Genomic DNA, 20741 nt, shown 5'->3' with positions numbered 1-20741 from the left:
AAGATTGAATATGATGTATGAATAAGATTTTGGGTAAAATACATAAATAGTCACTAAACTATGTTTAGACGATCTTTTTGTTCATTAAAATTCTGAAATTTAAAAAATGGCCATTAAACTTGCCGAACTACTATAAAATGGTCGTTGCATTCGATAAATTTAAATATCATTTTGTAATAGTTTCATAGAATTTAATGACCATTATGGAAATTTAATTGCCATTTTGTAGCGTAGTGACTATTTCTATATTTTACCATAAAGATTTTTTAACAATGGATATTTGTATAAGCCTTTTATATATTACATATTTTAAAAATATTGATAAATTTAGAATTATATATTATAATAGACTGATATCAATACGACCAATTTCAATTTCAATACAAGAACGGTGCCTTGGATTGAGGTCACATGAATCTATGATTTGATTTTATTGCATCCCTTTAGAAAAGTAACAAAAACTATTGCATTCATTACAGGGTCGGAATGTTGTGAGGGCCTGAGGGGCAGTCAGTGATGGACATAAAAAACCGCTCGCGCGCTTAAAATTTTAATTTTATATATATATTAAATATTTCTTATTGAAAATATATTTTTATCTTCTAAAATTTTATAAATTTTCATCTACTTAAAATTTTATAAGTTCGCCCCTAATATAAAATCCTACAATGAAATCTGGCACCCCGTCGTGACTGTCCCTGATGGTATCTAAGGGTCCCAAAATCCCACTCTGTTGCCTTGTAAAAAGTACAGTCCTTACACCAACCAAAACAGGTTCCTTGAACCCTTGTGTTTTGGCTTTGGTTTTGGACAAAATGGAGCTTAAAGGAACCAAGGAAGTTCCATTCAGAGCAGCCTTCACTCTTCCCTCATAAATATGCTTTCTCATTCCGACCTCTAATGGTCTTCTACTTACCACCTTTATTCTTGTTGAATCTGAAGAACTGACGCAGCAGCTTGTGAACTTCACCATAATTGTTAGTTGCGGAAACGAGACGATCTTTTATTCACTGCGGGAGCTTGCTGCTCGGATGAGAAAAGCTTCTTTTTGAAGAATCTGATGCGTAACGGATGTCCACCAATAAAATTGCAGAATAGTCATTTACATGCCGAATCGCTCTGCCTAAGACAGATCAATCAAATACGGGTTACAAACATAAAGATGCAGTTCAATGTAGAAATCAAGATTGACATAAGCAAGACATAGCAGAAATATGTAGTTACGTTTATAGGCACCTGTAGACACGTTATTTCATCTCACATTCATCCACATATTACATTAAACACATATTTTATTATTTTATTATTTATTTATTTTTTATTTCATGTTTCCAGGCCTAAACAGAGGGCCCAGACCAAATGGCAAGCCGATTCCCAGCAATGAACTAGGGTTTCTAGAACCCTAGTGTTCCAAGTCTCCACGGCGCCCTTGCTCGAGGAGTCCTTACACCATACGGCCGCATTCCACGCCAGTTTCATCAGCCATTCAACAAATCCGGTTCCCTCGGCGCAAGGAAAGCATACGTAAGCACATGAGACACAAACAAAGGCGACGTATGTTAGTGGGATTTCGAACGACCACAACCGAGTTTCACTCGGATTCAATCTCTAAATATAGATTTTCTTAGGCTATAAAAACCCATGTAATCAATACGCAAAGGGGAGAGATTACCACATAAAGACACACAATATATTACGAGAGATCAGGGGAGATATAACAGATTGGAAGTTTTATTTTGTAACCAGTTCAGAAAGAAATAAAGGTAGCATTTTTCTTACCTCTTTTTTGTTTTTTTTTCCGCCTTTGCATGTTAGTATTCCTCTATGATTTGTACAAAAACAAAAGAAAGCGTTTTCAGCCGATGAACGGAGGGGCTTGGTCGGGATCTTCTTTTGTAGATCTAGCCCCCGAGGCTCGTTTTTTATAAAAAATGTTTCGTTTTTCTGAAACTAGATTTAAAAAGCTTTGGGAAACAAAAAAAAAAAACGGGTTTTGCCGCCGAGGAACGGCGGCCGTCGCCGTTCAACGGCGGCGGCGAGGCGGCGCGAGGAGGCCAACGGTCGGCTTCTGGAAAAGGTCGCATGTGTTCTTCATTGCTGAAGAACAAGGCAGAGAAAAGAGAAAGGGGAGGGTATCCCTCGGCTTGGAGAAGAGAGAAATAAGCAATAAAAAGGAAATTCTGAGTTTATACTTAAAACGTCCGCGTATCCCTGTCTAAATTAGGGTAAACTACCCTTTTGGTCCCTCGTATCCTTTGAAGAGTTATTTCACTCCCCAAATCAAAATTAACCCTTAATATTGCATTGAATTCTGACCCCCTAGCTTATAGTTCTTTCAATTTGACCCTTTTTCTGGATTTTAATTTTATTTATCTATTATCTTTTTATATTACATTATAACGTTTATATATATATATTATATTATTATTAGTTTTTTTACATTCGTATATACGTATTATTAGTATATTATTATTATACTTATATGTTATATTAAATATATATGTATATATAGGTGTGTATACATTTGGTATTTTATCTTATTATTTCTTTACTTTTTTTTATATATTTATCTTCGTTATTTAGTTTCTCTATTACTATTATATAGATTTTTTTTCCCCTCTCATATTTAGTTATTATATATATGGAATTAATATTATTATATGTTTTTTATTAATTTTACCTTATACGCTATTATTTTACATTCTTTATATACATGTGGACATTTTTATCATTTTACATTTGTATGTATTTTATTTCACCTTTATTATGTTTTATTTATTTATTTATTCCTTTTTATTTTTATACATATTTGATTATAGTTATTTATCTATTTTAGTTTTTTTAGGTTTTTTTTTTTATTTTACTTATTACTATTATATATATCTTTTTATTTATTTTTATTGTATATATCTTTATTATTATTACCATCGTTTTTATATTCTATATTTTCCTCATCCTATTTGTTTTCCATTTTACCTTAGGTGTTTTATTTGCATCCCTTATCTAATATATGTCTCGATCTTTTAAGGGTACAATTTAAGCAATCTTAGGTAAGTAATTTGGATCATCATTTTACATTTTAATTTAAATTTACAACTTTCTTAATTAAAGACAACTGGAAATTACATAGTACCGAAAGGGCAGTTTAAGGGTGCTAATCCTTCCTTAGCTGTAACCGACTCCTGAATCCGACATATCTTTGGCAAGACGCAGATCAGGTAAGATGTAAGGTATCCGATTAACCTATTTATTTTTAAATAAATAATCGGTGGCGACTCCAATCCATTTTCCTAAGTCGAAGCCCAATTTCGGGGCCCAACCGAAAGACGGTTCCGACAGCTTGGCGACTCCGCTGGGGACCCAGGTAAGTGAGTCAGGCTAAGGTAATTTCCAGTTGTCTTTTTAATGAAAAGGGTAAGTTTGAACTTTAAGGTAACATTTCGATCCTTATTACTTACTTTTGGTTATATTTTTTCGAGTAAATAGTTGGACTGACCGTTTTCTAATGATTTCAGTTTTCCAAACTTTTTCATCCAAAGGCTCTATACCCGAGCTCCGAACCCTTTAAGTGGGGGTGAAAGCGACGCATTCGTGTGAATTTATTCACCGCATATGCCTAGCAAGTAGCCTTCGGGATTCATATACCTTATGTCTTCGTGTGAATTTATTCTCCGCATAGACATAAGGGAATGTGTCCCCTCGAGTTTAACTTAGTCCACACAAGCCTGTGATGGGTTTAGGACTAAGGGTCTGGTAAGCCCAAGGGGGCACCAGCAAGGAGAACTCGGGTACCGTTTTTAGAACCTAAACCAGGAGACTTCGAAGAAATAGAGCCTACCCCAAAACCACATTCCAAAACCTAGGACAATTGTTTCCTAACCATTTGTTTTTTCTTATGTTTTTATTGCCATTTATTTCTTGTTATTTTTATTTATTTCCATTTATTTTTATTTACTAACCATTTGCCTTTATGTTTTTAGCATTTGCATCATAACAAGAGACCATTGATCCCTAAAAAGACGTTCATTACGCACAAAATAATCTGAATTAATGGATAAAGGTGTTGTAATACAAGAGATTAAAAACCCTGAGGTACGACTATGGTCCGAGAAGACTCAGAAGGAAAAGGGAGACAGTCTTCAAGACAGCTATGTGCCAGAGCTGGTTAGCTACGCCTCGATCAGCCTAAAGCAGAATGACGTACAAGAGCTCCGGGACATCTGGGACTGTTGGAAGAATGAGGTAAAACAGAAGTTCAGCCAACGATACGGTGATGTTGCACTTCTGCTTCATGTTAAGATTGATGAGCCCTTAATTAGAGCCTTGGTTCAATTCTGGAACCCGGGATACAGTTGCTTCACCTTTAACCGGGAAGACATGGTGCCCACCATAGAAGAGTACACTACACTGCTGCATTGTGAAAACATCAAACTCGAGCAGGCCTACCTTAAGCACATTAAAAGTCAACCTTTCAAAAATACACTAGCTAAGGTTGCCGGAGTTGATGAAAAATGGGTAACTGACCGAGCTCGATGTAAGGGTAGTGGAGAAGGAATCGCTTGGCTTCATATCAAACAACTAATGAAGCACCATCCTGATGAGTGGAAGACAATAGACCTGTTTGCATTAGGTCTGTATGGTCTAATTTTATTCCCAAAGACCTTGGGATACATCGATGCCACCGTAGTGGAGCTATTCGAACAACTCTCGAGAAGAGTCAATCCAGCACCAGCCATCTTGGCTGAGACCTTTCGATCTCTCAATCATTGCCGAAGAACTGGCGGAGGAAGATTCACCGGGTGCATTCAGCTCCTTCAAGTCTGGATTCACAGCCACTTTTGGAAGACTGACGGGGTTGCCTACCGCCGTTTCAGCACCACCTATTCACCTCTAGGTGAATTTATTACCTTAAAATGGCATGAAGGCGCCTCGAAAGAAAAATGGATGAAGGTCTTTACGCATCTTCAAGACCGAGATATTGTTTGGAGAGCCCCTTGGTTATTCCTCAGTGATGTTCTTTTTCGATGTGGTGACTCCGACACTGTGACCTTACTTGGACTTTGGGGAGCAGTCGGGTATGCTCCGCTATTAGCACTCAGACAATATGGAGCACGTCAGTTTGTCCCAGCAACATGCGGGTTAGCTAGGTCAGAGTTTGAGTATCACGGCGACAGCTATAAGAAAATGATCAAAGAAGTAGCCGATTCGTGGAGGAAAGTATTCCGGATGGATGTTGTAGCTGCCAGAAATATGCTCACTCCGGATTATGTGGAGTGGCGAAGATTGAGAAAGAATGACAATATCCCTGTGCCAGACTGTGATGACACCCGGACCATGGAGGAACATCTCAGGCATGTCCCTTCTGAACTAGAGATAGCTAAGACTGAGTTTGAAGCCGTGAGTAATGAGCTGAAGCAAAGGATAAAGGAACTTGAAGCTGAACGTTATCAGTGGAAGCTTGATGCTGACTCTCAGAAAGATCGGGCAGAAAAACTGGAAAAAGAACAAAAAAGAGTCCGTTTTGAGCTCGAAGACTTGAGAAAGGGGTATCAAGATAAGGTCAAGGATAACTCCAAGTTGAAGGTAACCTCTGAATACTGGAAAGACGAAGCCCATAGCCTGAAAAGGAAGTTCGAGGGGCCTGATGAGAGAGCTTGGAAAGAACAAACAAAGACTGCCCAAAGACGCTTGGCAGATAGTCAATATCAGAACCAACGCTTGAGAGTTCGGGTAGCTGACTTAGAGAAACAGCATGAGAAAGATGGCAAGACGATAGCTGAGTTAGAAGCTATTATAGATGGGTTCAACAGGCAAGCAAACGAGCTTCAGATGGTGCCCTTCGACGGAGGACTACAATGGCGTTTCCGTTGGGAACAAGCACAACGAAGGGTGAGGGCCCGAGACGCAACCATCCGAGATTTCCTAGATCAAGTGCAAAAAGCAGCCCGTCATCTTCACGGCCTAGCAAGGGAAGCTGGTGTGGTTCGACAAGGCATTCAACCAGTGACAGATGAAGGCAGAAGACTTGTCAACCTACTGGAAGCTGTTCGGGGTCTAGAGGATTTAGTCCGAATGTACCTTTAATCTGTCTTTATGTCTCTAAAAAGATAAAACATTTTTGTCTGAATAAGGATTATTTATAATAATGAACACTTTTCTGGATCAATGCCTCCAATTGCATACATCATACATTGCATTTCTTGCATTTTATATTTCATGTTTGTTTATTTTATATTTTCCATGTTTTTACATTCATATTAACTAACAGAACATGTCTCAGACACCGAGCTTACCACCGCAAGCATCAGATACACATCACCCGCACAATACCCGAGCAAAAAAGAGACAAATGGAAGCCAGAATGGAGAAGATCGAAGAACACATGGCAAGACTTCAAAAGGAGCTAGAAGATAAGATGGCTCAGAACAGTGAAAGTACTCTTGAGTCCATCAAGAAAAATCAGGAGTCCTTGGTCGACCAAATCGTAGCCAAGTTGTCAGGTCTACAACAAGCTAGTGCATCAGGGGGCATCTCTTCCGAGGGGGTGGCCATACCACCAACCCCGCAAGTGGTTCTCTCACCCGAAATATTACCCGGGGACGCATCTGCTACTAAAGGGAAAGCAGCACTACCCGGGGACTCATTCGCTACCAAAGCGAAAGTTGCACCTGCTGTGAAGATACAAACTTCTACAATCATCCCTGATGATCATCCAGATGATTATAATGTCCCAGACTTTGACGAGGAAGATAAAGCCAAAAAGATGGAAGAAAAGATAAAAATATTAGAAGATCAAATAAAGATGGTTCAGGGAGACCATGATTATTATGGAGTGGACGCAATGGAGCTAAGCCTAGTTCCAGACTTGGTGCTTCCACCAAAGTTTAAAATTCCGGAGTTTGAGAAGTTCGACGGGAACAGTTGCCCTTCAGCCCATATCACTATGTTCTGTCGAAAGATGACAGGATATGGAGGGAATGATCAACTCCTGATCCATTGTTTTCAGGAGAGCCTGTCCGGTTCAGCTATTCGGTGGTACAACCAGCTTAGCCGAACTCATATCAAGACGTGGAAAGACTTAGCCAAGTCTTTCCTGGAGCAGTATAAACATATCAACGATATGAGACCAGACCGGGTCATGTTACAAAGCCTGGAGAAGAAACACAATGAGAGTTTCCGACAGTACGCACAGAGATGGAGGGATTTATCTGTGCAAGTTCATCCACCTTTGGATGAAAAGGAAACTAGAAAGCTGTTTGTACAGACCCTGAGGGCACCTTACTTCGGGCATTTGGTAGCAATCACGTCGGGGAGTTTTTCAGATTTAGTCATGGCCGGCGAAATGATCGAGTTGGCCATTAAACAAGGAAAGATTGAGGGAGGAGACTCCAGTAAAAAGCCTCCCACGAAAAACAAGGAGCGAGAGATCAACAATGTGAACACCTACAACGTCAACAAGGGGGTTACGATCTCAAGCTCAAATTCCACAGCAGCTGTACCATCCGGTACTTCTAGACAGAACCAGAGAGAACCAAGAAGAGAAAGGGAAAGGGAGCAGTTTGACCCCATTCCCATGACGTATAAAGAATTATACCAACAGCTCTTCGACACTCATGCAGTGTCGCCTTATCCTATGAATCCAATAAATCCCCCTTACCCGAAATGGTATGACGAGAGCGCTCATTGCGAATACCATGGCGGTGTGCAGGGGCATTCGATTGAAAGTTGTCTCGCATTCAAGAGACTTGTGCAAAGAATGAGAAACAAGAATTGGATCACTTTCAACTCCGGAGCACCAAACGTCGCTCAGAATCCCTTGCCCAATCATCAGGAGACAGGAATCAATGCCATTACTACTGAAAGGGGAAGGAGAATTAAATCGAGTGTTTCGGAAATAAAATATCCTTTGGCTTGGGTATGGAGCCAAATGGTAAAGGCAGGATTTCTTGCACCATATCCAGATACGACAGAAAATGAAGATGGTAACCATTGTTGTTACCACAACAAAGAAGGGCATAAAGTGCAAGATTGCCCAGAGTTTAGATTGTTAGTCCAGCTCATGATGGATCGAAAGGAGCTGGAGTTTTATGAAGAAATTTTAGATTCTTTGGAAGCAGATGTTTGTGCCACCGGAGAATCATCAGATAGAAAATTTGGTAGGGGTAGTCCTTTGATAATTACCCCTAAGGCAAGCATGATAGTGACAACACCAGCCAAGGTGGTAATCTCCGCACCGCGGCCTTTTCAATATAAGGACAATCGGCAAGTGCCATGGAAGTACGAGTGTCAGGTGAGCACTTCCGGAGGAGGTAATAGTAAAGTGGGGCAAAGACCACTGGAGCCATTCAAAGAAGATGTGCTAGTCGTCAATGAACCTATAAAGGAGGAAGAAGCTAAAGAGTTCCTCAAGATCTTGAAGCACAGCGAGTACAACATTGTAGAACAGCTCCACAACTTACCTACACGTACTTCAATGCTAGCACTATTTTTAAGCTCGGAAGCACACCGAGAAGCGTTGTTGAATGTCCTTAATCAAACGTTCGTGCCACAAGACATACCAGTCAGCAAGATGGATCGACTGGTGAACAATATTCAAGCTGATAATCTCATCTCGTTTTCAGATGATGAGATTCCATCCGGAGGAAGATGCCGAACAAAGGCGTTACATATTACTACCTACTGTAAGGGGCACGCTTTACCAAGTGTCTTAATCGATAATGGTTCAGCCTTGAACGTGATGCCTTTGATTACATTGAAGAGGCTACCAATAGATACCTCTCATATGAGAGCTTGTCAGAATGTGGTCCGAGCATTTGATGGGACCAAGAGAGAGGTAATCGGAAAGATTGAGGTACCATTGACCATCGGACCAGCCACCTATGATGTTGAGTTCCTTGTGATGGATATCATGCCGTCCTATAGCTGTCTTTTGGGAAGGCCGTGGATTCATCAAGCAGGTGCAGTACCCTCCACGTTGCACCAGAAAGTTAAATTTGTCATTGATGGGGCCTTGGTAATTATCAACGCTGAGGAAGATATCGTGGCAAGCGTGACCACGGAGGCTCCATACATCGAAGTAGACGAGGAAGCGGTAGAATGTTCGTTCCGCTCCTTGGAGTTTGTGAATGCCACATTCGTGGCAGAAGGAAAAAGAATCCCAAGACCTCGACTCTCCAAATGCACAAGGATGGAGATCAAGCAAACCCTAGGCCGAGGCGCAAGAACCGGGAGAGGTTTTGGGAAATATTTGCAAGGAATGATCAACCCTGACCGTCCTATCCCAAAATTAGACCAATTTGGGCTCGGTTTTCAGCCCGGTTATCATGAAAAGAGAAAGGAAATTCAAAAGAACCGGGAGAGAAGGTTAGCCAGATTGACTAGAAACGAACTCCAATGGAAGCCTATGACATTCCCGCCGCTCTTCAGAACATTCAAGTCAGGTGGTTATGTGTTTGAGACCACCATATCCGAGTTAGAAACGGCTCTGGAAGATCTGAACGTTAATGCCGTGACCACAGAAGATGTTGACAACGGAGATAGATCCGGGATATGCCTTCTGCCACATGGGTTCGTGCCTAGCAGTTGGTCGGTGGAAGAATTACCTGTGGTTTACAAGAATCTTTCAGAGTAATATTCGAACTATCCCTATTTGCCTATACCCGGGGCAATAGGTGATCTTTTGTAAGGGTGAATAAATATTTTGTTTAAGTTTAATAAAAGATGCATTTTTCTTTTCCATGGCAAACAAACTTTTCTTTTATTTTTGAATTCATTCTCTATTTCCTTCATTCCAGTACTTCATTTCCAGTTACTCTCAAAATTAGTTCTTGACCGTTCCGTGTGGGATATTATCCTCTCACACATGCACATTTTCTTCCTTTCAGGTTCTCAGATAACGATAATGGGGGTACTAATGAGCCTGATCCAGAGGTGGATTTTGAATCAACCATTTGTCTTGGGGAATTCGAAGAATGCGATAATGAAGAAGAGTACAACTTGCCTACCGAATTGTTGAGAATGATAAAAAAGGAAGAAAAGCAAATACTGCCACATGAGGAGGCGATCGAAATCTTAAATTTGGGCACTGAGGAAGATCGAAAGGAGGTTAAAATCGGTACAACTCTTTCGGCTGAAGCAAGAAAAAACCTGATAGCCTTACTTCAGGAGTACGAAGATGTGTTTGCTTGGTCGTATCAAGACATGCCGGGACTAGACACAGATATGGTAGTTCACAAACTGCCAATCAAACCAGAATTCAAACCAGTGCAGCAAAAACTGAGAAGAATGCGACCAGAAATGCTCCTTAAGATCAAGGAAGAAGTCAAGAAGCAATTTGATGCCGGTTTTCTCCAAGTGGCCAAATACCCTGAGTGGGTGGCCAACATAGTGCCTGTGCCGAAGAAGGACGGGAAAGTACGCATGTGTGTCGATTACCGGGACCTTAATAAGGCCAGTCCCAAGGACAACTTCCCTCTGCCACACATAGACACTCTGGTGGACAATACGGCTGGGAACGCCTACTTTTCATTCATGGATGGATTTTCGGGGTATAATCAGATCAAGATGCATCCCGAAGACATGGAGAATACCACTTTCGTCACAATGTGGGGAACTTTCTGTTACAAAGTGATGCCTTTCGGATTAAAGAATGCTGGGGCAACATATCAGAGAGCTATGGTGACCCTGTTCCACGACATGATGCACAAAGAAATCGAGGTTTATGTCGACGACATGATTGTTAAGGCACAAACCGAGAATGAACATGTCAAGAATTTGAAGAAGCTCTTCCAGAGATTGAGAAAGTTCCAACTGAGACTAAACCCTAGCAAATGTACCTTCGGGGTAACATCTGGAAAACTATTAGGCTTTATAGTCAGCAGGAGAGGCATACAGGTCGATCCTGATAAGGTTAAGGCTATCCAGAATCTACATCCACCACGAACCCAAAAAGAAGTCCAAGGTTTTCTGGGCAGACTAAACTACATAGCTCGGTTCATCTCTCAGTTAACCGACAAATGTGACCCCATCTTTCGTCTCCTCCGAAAGAATAGCCCTGGAGCATGGGATAAAAATTGTCAGATTGCATTTGAGAAGGTAAAAGAGTACTTGTCTCACACTCCTGTCCTGATGTCCCCTATCCCAGGAAAACCTCTGTTTTTGTATCTCTCCATATTCGAGAACTCCATGGGGTGTGTTCTGGGTCAACACGACGAGTCTGGGAAGAAGGAAAGAGCCATCTACTACTTAAGCAAAAAGTTCACCGATTGCGAGGTCCGATATCCTCCTATTGAGAAGGTTTGTTGTGCCCTGATATGGGCTACAAAAAGACTTCGACAATACATGTTGTATCACACCACTTGGCTGATTTCCAAGTTAGACCCACTAAAATACATGATGGGTGTACCTGTTCTATCCGGAAGGTTAGCCCGATGGCAGATTCTTTTGTCTGAATTTGACATCGAATACGTGAGCCAAAAAGCGGTAAAAGGCAGCGCCATATCCGATTTTTTGGCAAGCAGAACTGATGAGAGCTATGAGCCGCTGGACTTTGATTTCCCGGACGAGGACTTAATGGCCATATCTTTAGAGGAAACCAGCATTTTAACGGACGGTTCTTGGAGAATGCACTTCGATGGGGCATCAAATGCACTAGGACATGGCATCGGGGCAATTCTAGTCTCCCCAGAAGGGAGTCACTACCCATTTACGAGCAGACTGAACTTTGATTGTACCAATAACATGGCAGAATACGAAGCCTGTGTCTTGGGAATTCGGGCTGCACTGGGGCAAAATATAAAGACTTTACGGGTGTATGGAGACTCAGCCTTAGTAATCTATCAGCTCCGAGGAGAGTGGGAAACTAAGGATATAAAGCTGTTAGAGTACCGAAAACTAGTGTTGGATCTGCTCGAAGAGTTCGACAAAGTCACCTTCCACTACGTGCCTAGAGAAGAAAATCAGATGGCTGACGCTTTAGCTACATTGGCAGCCGCATTCAGGGTTGGTGGGGAGTCGGAAATGATGCCAATCAACATGCAATCGTATGAGTACCCAGCTCATTGTTACCAAATTGAAGAAGTGAAAGATACTAAGCCTTGGTACTTCGACATTCTGCAGTATATCAAGCATCAGAGTTATCCAGAGAAAGCCACCGAAACCGATAAGAGAACCCTTAGAAGGTTGGCAGCTGGATACGTCCTTGACAGAGAGGTTTTATACAAGAAAAGCCATAACCAAGTTCTATTAAGATGCGTCGATGCTGAAGAGGCAAAAATGATAGTGGAAGAAGTACATGATGGGGTTTGTGGAGCACATGCAAATGGGCATATGATGTCAAGACAAATAATGAGATGCGGATATTTTTGGTCCACACTGGAAAGTGATTGCATCAACTATGCTAGGAGATGTCATAAATGTCAGATTTATGGAGACAAGATAAATGTTCCACCCCATCCGCTTCATGTAATGACGTCACCATGGCCTTTTTCTGTGTGGGGCATGGACGTTATCGGGCAAATCCATCCGAAGGCTTCGAATGGTCACCGTTTCATTCTCGTAGCAATTGACTATTTCACGAAATGGGTAGAGGCTGCGTCATACGCCAGTGTCACTCAATCCACTATTTGCAAGTTTCTGAAGAAAGAAATTATATGTCGGTATGGTCTACCTGAAAGGATTATCACCGATAACGCAACAAACTTGAACAACAAGACGATGAGCGCTGCTGCGAACAGTTCAACATAAAACATCATAATTCCACTGCTTACAGACCAAAGATGAACGGAGCAGTAGAAGCAGCAAACAAAAATATTAAGAAGATAGTGGAGAAAACAACTGAAACTTACAAAGACTGGCATGAGAAGTTGCCTTTTGCTTTGTTCGCTTATCGAACCTCGGTACGAACTTCGACTGGGGCAACTCCATTTTCACTAGCCTATGGAATGGAAGCAGTGCTACCCATTGAAGTCGAGATTCCGTCTCTTAGGGTCTTGTCAGAAGTCAAACTGGATGATGCAGAATGGGCACAATCCAGATATGATCAGCTTAATCTGATAGATGAAAAAAGACTGAAAGCCATTCATCATGGTCAAATCTATCAGAAACGAATGATCCGAGCACATGACAAAAAGGTGCGCCCGAGAATATTCCGCGAAGGGGATCTAGTGCTAAAAAGAATCTGGCCGGTCCATAAAGATGTCCAAGGAAAATGGACGCCAAATTGGGAAGGACCTTATGTCGTGAAAAAGGCTTTCTCCGGAGGAGCCCTCGTCCTAGCTGAAATGGACGGACCTGAACTGCCACATCCCATCAACTCGGACGCAGTCAAGAAATACTTCGCTTAGGATGAAAACCCGAGAGGGCGTTCTAAGTTGAAAAAAAAAAAAAAAAAACGTTTAGGGTGAAAACCCGAAAGGGCGTCCTAAATTGAAAAAAGAAAAAGAAAAAAGAAGAGAAAATAAGGTGGGTTCAAGATGAAAACCCGCAAAGGGCGTCTTGCAACTAAGGATGGGTCCAAGTTGAAAACCCGGAAAGGGCGATTTGGATATCAACGGTGGAAACATCCCGGCACATGAATCTTCAACGAACTCAACAAATCGGAGAAATGTTGCACCCTCCCAAACGTTGTCGCATTTTCAAAGATCCTTTGGCAAAGGCTGCATTCAAAGTCACCAAAAGACTTTTCAGCTCAGAAGTGCCCACGTTATCGAGATCTAAGACATTCATTTACACATCATTGTGTATTCATCTTCTAGAATGTTTGCCATGTATTATTTGTTCTTCTCCTCCCTTATGAATAAAGACCATATTTCCTCCAACTCCTTTCGAGCATCTTGAATTAGATTTAAACCTAATGGTTTATTTATTTTTATGAAAAATAATCGTATATTACTGTACAAAGATTCATGGAAAAGTACAGGTACCCAGAAGCCGATCAAGGCTCATGCACATGCTTGAGATGGTTGAGGAGCATTTCCAAAAAAAAAAAAAAAAAAAAAAAAAAAAACCAGAATGTGCACATCAGACTCAGACATTTGAAGAATTCAAGATCAGAGATCGGAACTTCAAGCCCTCAAAATCAAGAGTCAACAACGACAGGCCACCGGAAATCAAGATTTCTCTCCAGAGCCCAGAATAACATGTGTTGCCCATACATTTTTAGGCATACCTAAGAGCATGACATTCATACCATCGCATATATGCATATCTTTGCAGGATTTACCCAGAGCCAATTTCAACTTCACAACGAAGGATATTGGACTCCAGACGACGCAAGTTCAACTTCACGACGAAGGGACCGCTGGTTGTCAACAAACATTTCTCAAATTCAGAGCCAATTTCAACTTCACAACGAAGGATATTGGACTCCAGACAACGCAAGTTCAACTTCACGACGAAGGGACCGCTGGTTGTCAACAAACATTTCTCAAATTCAGAGCCAATTTCAACTTCACAACGAAGGATATTGGACTCCAGACAACGCAAGTTCAACTTCACGACGAAGAGACCGCTGGTTGTCAACAAACATTTCTCAAATTCAGAGCCAATTTCAACTTCACAACGAAGGATATTGGACTCCAGACAACGCAAGTTCAACTTCACGACGAAGGGACCGCTGGTTGTCAACAAATATTTCTCAAATTCAGAGCCAATTTCAACTTCACAATGGAGGATATTGGACTCCAGACAACGCAAGTTCAACTTCACGACGAAGGGACCGCTGGTTGTCAATAAGCAACTTCTCAATTTCAGGACCAATTTCAACTTCACAACGAAGGATATTGGACTCTAGACAACGCAAGTTCAACTTCACGACGAAGGGACCGCTGGTTGTCAGTAAACAACTTCTCAATTTCAGAGCCAATTTCAACTTCACAACGAAGGATATTGGACTCTAGACAACGCAAGTTCAACTTCACGACGAAGGGACCGCTGGTTGTCAATAAGCAACTTCTCAATTTCGGAGCCAATTTCAACTTCACAACGAAGGACATTGGACTCCAGACAACACAAGTTCAACTTCACGACGAAGGGACCGCTGGTTGTCAGTAAACAACTTCTCAATTTCAGAGCCAATTTCAACTTCACAACGAAGGATATTGGACTCTAGACAACGCAAGTTCAACTTCACGACGAAGGGACCGCTGGTTGTCAATAAGCAACTTCTCAATTTCGGAGCCAATTTCAACTTCACAACGAAGGACATTGGACTCCAGACAACACAAGTTCAACTTCACGACGAAGGGACCGCTGGTTGTCAATAAACAATTTCCCAGTTCCAGAACCAATTTCAACTCCACGGTGGAGGATATTGGACTCGGAGCAATACTTGGATTTCAACTTCACGACAAAGGATTTCCAATTCTCAGGCTCAAATTCACGACGAAGGAGCCATATACAATACCAACTTCACAAACAGATTGATCCAACTTCACGACAAATGAGTCATCTGTAGCGTCAACACCAAAGTCTTCAGTTCAAATTCCACCTTCACGATGAAGTATCTTGATCCAGAAGACGGTTCAGATGTCATTAACCAAAAGCTCTGAGTTCAATTTCAGCTTCTCGACGAAGGATATTGTGCTCATAGACTTCAAGTTCAACTCGGCCTCACGACGGGGGAGTCATTTCGCGATTCGAATTGACAAACCAGTTTCAACACCGGATTTCAACTCTACGACAGAGGACATTCGATATGGATGAAATTTGTGTCTATTAATCTTTGCTACATTTTCGTTACACGATAATAAGCAAAGAGGGGCAGCTGTAGACACGTTATTTCATCTCACATTCATCCACATATTACATTAAACACATATTTTATTATTTTATTATTTATTTATTTTTTATTTCATGTTTCCAGGCCTAAATAGAGGGCCCAGACCAAATGGCAAGCCGATTCCCAGCAATGAACTAGGGTTTCTAGAACCCTAGTGTTCCAAGTCTCCACGGCGCCCTTGCTCGAGGAGTCCTTACACCATACGGCCGCATTCCACGCCAGTTTCATCAGCCATTCAACAAATCCGGTTCCCTCGGCGCAAGGAAAGCATACGTAAGCACATGAGACACAAACAAAGGCGACGTATGTTAGTGGGATTTCGAACGACCACAACCGAGTTTCACTCGGATTCAATCTCTAAATATAGATTTTCTTAGGCTATAAAAACCCATGTAATCAATACGCAAAGGGGAGAGATTACCACATAAAGACACACAATATATTACGAGAGATCAGGGGAGATATAACAGATTGGAAGTTTTATTTTGTAACCAGTTCAGAAAGAAATAAAGGTAGCATTTTTCTTACCTCTTTTTTGTTTTTTTTTTCCGCCTTTGCATGTTAGTATTCCTCTATGATTTGTACAAAAACAAAAGAAAGCGTTTTCAGCCGATGAACGGAGGGGCTTGGTCGGGATCTTCTTTTGTAGATCTAGCCCCCGAGGCTCGTTTTTTATAAAAAATGTTTCGTTTTTCTGAAACTAGATTTAAAAAGCTTTGGGAAACAAAAAAAAAAAACGGGTTTTGCCGCCGAGGAACGGCGGCCGTCGCCGTTCAACGGCGGCGGCGAGGCGGCGCGAGGAGGCCAACGGTCGGCTTCTGGAAAAGGTCGCCTGTGTTCTTCATTGCTGAAGAACAAGGCAGAGAAAAGAGAAAGGGGAGGGTATCCCTCGGCTTGGAGAAGAGAGAAATAAGCAATAAAAAGGAAATTCTGAGTTTATACTTAAAACGTCCGCGTATCCCTGTCTAAATTAGGGTAAACTACCCTTTTGGTCCCTCGTATCCTTTGAAGAGTTATTTCACTCCCCAAATCAAAATTAACCCTTAATATTGCATTGAATTCTGACCCCCTAGCTTATAGTTCTTTCAATTTGACCCTTTTTCTGGATTTTAATTTTATTTATCTATTATCTTTTTATATTACATTATAACGTTTATATATATATTTTATATTATTATTAGTTTTTTTACATTCGTATATACGTATTATTAGTATATTATTATTATACTTATATGTTATATTAAATATATATATATAGGTGTGTATACATTTGGTATTTTATCTTATTATTTCTTTACTTTTTTTTATATATTTATCTTCGTTATTTAGTTTCTCTATTACTATTATATAGATTTTTTTCCCCTCTCATATTTAGTTATTATATATATGGAATTAATATTATTATATGTTTTTTATTAATTTTACCTTATACGCTATTATTTTACATTCTTTATATACATGTGGACATTTTTATCATTTTACATTTGTATGTTATTTTATTTCACCTTTATTATGTTTTATTTATTTATTTATTCCTTTTTATTTTTATACATATTTGATTATAGTTATTTATCTATTTTAGTTTTTTTAGGTTTTTTTTTTATTTTACTTATTACTATTATATATATCTTTTTATTTATTTTTATTGTATATATCTTTATTATTATTACCATCGTTTTTATATTCTATATTTTCCTCATCCTATTTGTTTTCCATTTTACCTTAGGTGTTTTATTTGCATCCCTTATCTAATATATGTCTCGATCTTTTAAGGGTACAATTTAAGCAATCTTAGGTAAGTAATTTGGATCATCATTTTACATTTTAATTTAAATTTACAACTTTCTTAATTAAAGACAACTGGAAATTACATAGTACCGAAAGGGCAGTTTAAGGGTGCTAATCCTTCCTTAGCTGTAACCGACTCCCGAATCCGACATATCTTTGGCAAGACGCAGATCAGGTAAGATGTAAGGTATCCGATTAACCTATTTATTTTTAAATAAATAATCGGTGGCGACTCCAATCCATTTTCCTAAGTCGAAGCCCAATTTCGGGGCCCAACCGAAAGACGGTTCCGACAGCACCATTCAAACAGAAATCCTACATCTAGAAATCTTGGTCGGTCTTCAGGCCTATAGTTTTCTGCCATCGTGAACACTGACCAATGAGCCTAGGGAGTCCGGTTTCAAGTTCAACTCCATTCCTATATAGTGAGTTTAATAACTATACTAGAAAACATATCCTTAGAATGCTTTGGAGTTACCAATTGATTGATTTACAGCTTTCATGCAGAGATTTTCATAATATTCTCTTCCCCTGCGTCTACAAATCCTTAGAATGCTGAAACCGGACTGAACGTCTCCCCCGTAAAATTCTTCATTAGTCAAAAGCTTTAGGCCTTTCGTAAAACTTGAATCACCCAATCCTTCAATATGCTTCACCCTTTCCAACAATTCAATGTCAGAAGGGCTAGGATAGGGAAGTCCAACCATGACTATTCATCGCCCCATCCCATCACTGAAGTTGATGCCTTCCGATATCTTGCCACCAACCACAACTAGGAGTATTGCACCACTTTTAGGAGCAGGATTATCAATTGCTTCCTTGTATTCATTGAGAATGGCCTCTATCTCTGTAGGTTCTCTGAAGACATGTTTTCTCTTCAAAATTCTTTCAACTATTCCCGAGGTTTTCCATGCACCGTAGACCTGTCCTTCGTACTCAAATGAAGAAAAGAATACAACGATTCCTTCGGGAACAACTGTTGCCAAATTGCAAAGCAAGAGCCCTAGTTCCTCTATCTATCAAGACCAACGAAAAATAGTAATGAAGTCAGTTAAGTGGAGTGAGACCATAATCAATTTGAGAACAAAAGAAAAAGATTCAACAAACAGTTGGTTACAAAATTCATTGCAATGACAGATTCCGAGTGTAGTACACTAACCATAGTTGATGAACCTCTGAAACTATAGCTAAAATCAAAAGATCTGCCTGATGGTCCACGAGATACTGCAAGTGGCAATATACTCTCTGGAGGAACAATATGGCAACATGAAAAGAAATGGAGCTGATCCGATGGTAGCCATGGAAAAAGTCGCTCTCTTGTTTCTTTTATTGGTTGCAGAGTTCCTCCTGCCAGTAAAACAGCATGTGCTTCATGCACAACCTGCAAACAGTTGCGATATAGGATTTCCTTAATAGATCATGACGATGTCGGGTATCTAAAATACGGACTTTAACACCATGTATTGATATCAAACAAAAGACATATAAGGAATAAAAACAATCACTGGGATTATTTAACTCTTGGAATAACCTGAGAAAAAATCTTTTCACCGGTGCGCATAACATATTTCAGGTAAGCTCCTTGTCCTGAAGATGTTGGTCTCTTCCTAGAGATTATTATCCTTCCATCACCATCATTATTTGTCAGCGACAATAACATAGTTGCCAATAACTGAAAGCCAGATAGAATGCTACCACAATCGCAACTTTCCCCATTTTCCTTGATTGTTGAACCTTTCTGCAAGGTAGTCATTTTATCTCCATACCCGCTAACCTGGAGCATAATATAGTGAGTTGTGACCATAAAATTGGGAAAAGTAAAAGAGAAAAGGAACCGAAGTCATAATTTCACAATATAAGAAAAAATATTGTATGGACACAAATCTACCTTGTGCATGATGTCGCTTTCCTTTATATACTGAAGCAGCTTGATCAAATTAATGTTGTCAATATTGAGGGAGAATAAAAAATCATTTATGGCCATGGAAGAATCAAAGTTTTTGTTTTCTGCAACACCTCTGTCAGCATCTGGGCAAGTGTTTAAACAATTCCCATCCTTATCATCGAGTAGAACTTGAAGGAAAGCCCGGGTAAGAACCAAAAGTGTTTGAATATATCTTCGATTTCCAGGTCCTAAGAGACTGCGGAATCTTCCAAAGTACTTCTCTATGTGGCTATGTACATTCTCCAACTGAAAAAACATAGAACGACTCGATTTTAGTTTTAGATGAACTAGAATCTACAATATAACATCAAAAGCTAGTATAACTGAGTATAACAATATGTTTGAAAAGATTCAAATTCCTTCTAAAATGAAAAGGTATCTGATTTGTAACTGGTTTCTCCATGTTTTCATCATGCAGGTTTCAAACGGTAAATGGAATATTTGAGAAACAAAGAAATCGAAATACCCAGATTGCTCATTATTTTTCAAGTACCAATGACAATACCAGAGAAAATAATATACCTGTGACAAAGATATTTTCGCATCATACATGCTAATGAGGGAATCAGCCAGATTGTGAGCTTCATCTATTATAACAACACTATTCTTCAGATTCAACCCCAGAGCTTCGCGTGATGCTTTTGAAAGGAGTGATTGATATGGAAGAACTACTAGATCAGCTGAGGAGATCATACTTCGGGAGCCATAATATGGACATGTTCCTATATTTCTTCCAAGTTGAACAAGATCTTCAATGTCCAATGCTCCTTGTTGAGAAACTTCATTCCTAAACTGTTTTTTTAGTTTATGTTTTCTAAGTATTGGGCATCCAGAGGAAGCCTTAACTCGCCGTATCTTTCCCTCTGTGCCTAAGTTCTGCAAAAGAACAGGCATACTATTATTCAAGAAAACCCTCTTTTCCCAGAAACACACATTTCAGTTATTTGTCTTAGCAAAAGAAAACACACATTTGAGTCATTAATTAAAATTAATTATTTTTTTTAAAATTTTATATAATTTTGATTGATATAATAGTAGTTTTAGTCAGTAATATTTATATATCATGTCAACTTGATCTTAATTCTATAAAGTTTAACATATGATTTATACATTTTACAAATATTTAGAATTCAATTTGTTGAATTGACATAAATTATAAATAATGATGATTAAATTTATTATTACATCTATAACATTTATATAAAGCTGATGAAAAGCATTAATAGCGTA

At 39.8% G+C, this 20741-nt stretch overlaps 1 pseudogene; it reads right to left on the bottom strand.

The window, feature by feature from the left end:
• Nucleotides 1-768: 768 nt before the first annotated feature.
• On the bottom strand, nt 769-20405 carry LOC120159510 (annotated as a pseudogene).
• Between the last annotated feature and the right edge of the window lie 336 nt (nt 20406-20741).

Source organism: Hibiscus syriacus, unplaced genomic scaffold, assembly GCF_006381635.1.
Source record: "Hibiscus syriacus cultivar Baekdansim isolate YM2019G1 unplaced genomic scaffold, ASM638163v2 tig00111366_pilon, whole genome shotgun sequence".
Lineage (NCBI taxonomy): Eukaryota > Viridiplantae > Streptophyta > Magnoliopsida > Malvales > Malvaceae > Hibiscus > Hibiscus syriacus.
This window is presented reverse-complemented; position numbering and strand designations above follow the sequence as displayed.